Below are 1,443 nucleotides of genomic sequence, written 5' to 3'. Positions count from 1 at the left end.
GTGGTTTTTCCACGTTAAAATCGTTGTATCGATTTGTCTTGATTGTTTGATTGGGATTGATATTTACTGCTTAAAATTGATACATAATCACAAATCAATATCTAGGGGATTTCTAGATTTTTCAAAGATAGATATATATATATATTTTAGTAAATAATAATATATGACAATATTATTTTTTAAGGGAAAATTAGTCTAAGGTTTCTCTCCCATTTTTAGTAATGTAAGAGATTCCCAATATTATTTTATGATGTCTAAGGTCTCTCAACCCCACACCCATATATCATAGAGAAATTTGACTCTCTCAACCATGGCACTCAATCTCTGACAAAGACAGATCGGTATTTCTCTCCCTCTCTCTTTCTAGATCTATCGATCTAATTTTGTTGATATTCATTCATTCATACATGACTTTGATTTGTAGAATGCATAACTTGAATGTTGAATCTGAACCAATCGGTGGATTCAAGTCCTCTCACTTCTTCTTCTTCATCTCTATGATGGTGAAGAGTTCAAGCAATAGTAAACATTCAGTGACGACACTAGGCAACATGGAAGAAGTAACAAAAGTGTTCAAAAAGTTCGACGCCAATGGCAACGGAAAGATCTCCGTCTCTGAGCGGTCCTCAGTTCACTTGTCTCTAATACTTTTCCTAAGGAAATCCAGCGAGTAATGTCAGAGATCGACAGCGATGATGATGGATTCATTGATCTCCACGAGTTCGCCGATTTTTATCAGAGATGATCAGACGACGGTGATGAGAGCAGTAGCAAAGAGCTTTGCGATGCGTTTGATTTGTACGATCAGGATGAGAATAGATTGATATCGGCGAAGGAATTGCAAGATGTGTTGAAGAGCTTGGGAGAGAAGTGCTCATAGAGAGATTGTTTAAAGATGATCAAGTCTGTTGATGTTGACGAAAATGGATGTGTTAATTTTGAAGAATTCAAGAAGATGATGAACGCTTGAGTTACAAATTTCTTTGGAGAGTGGGAAGTTGAATTTCTCTGGAGAAAGAAGATCATGAAGGCTTGAGTTAGGAATTTTTCTGGGAAGTCCAGAATTTTTCTGGAGAGAAATTTCTCTAGACTTCCTAGAATTTCTCTAGAGAAAGAAGATGACGAAGGCTTGAGTTAGGAATTTCTCTAGGAAGTCTAGAATTTCTTTAGAGAGAAATTTCTCTAGACTTCCCAGAATTTCTCTGGAGAAAGAAGATAATGAAGGCTTGAGTTAGGAATTTCTCTAGAGAAAATTTTTCTGGAGAGTGGGAAGTTTAGAGAAATTCCCAGAATTTCTCTGGGAAGTCCAGAGAAATTTTATGGATTGAATTTTCTCTACATCGATGTTGAGAGACTTTAGACATTATGAAAATATTAGATGTCCTTTATGCTATAAAATCTTAATACCAGAGACCTTAAAAAAAAAAATCCCTATTATTTATC

At 35.4% G+C, this 1,443-nt stretch overlaps 1 pseudogene; it reads left to right on the top strand.

Moving 5' to 3' along the window:
• The first annotated feature begins 500 nt into the window (after window positions 1-500).
• Window positions 501-970, top strand: LOC145824112 (putative calcium-binding protein CML23; annotated as a pseudogene).
• The last annotated feature ends 473 nt before the right edge of the window (window positions 971-1,443 follow it).

This window comes from Camellia sinensis, chromosome 4 (assembly GCF_055761805.1).
Source record: "Camellia sinensis isolate YWXY chromosome 4, ASM5576180v1, whole genome shotgun sequence".
NCBI lineage: Eukaryota > Viridiplantae > Streptophyta > Magnoliopsida > Ericales > Theaceae > Camellia > Camellia sinensis.
The sequence above is the reverse complement of the archived record's forward strand: the minus strand, read 5'-3'. Positions and strand labels throughout refer to the sequence as shown.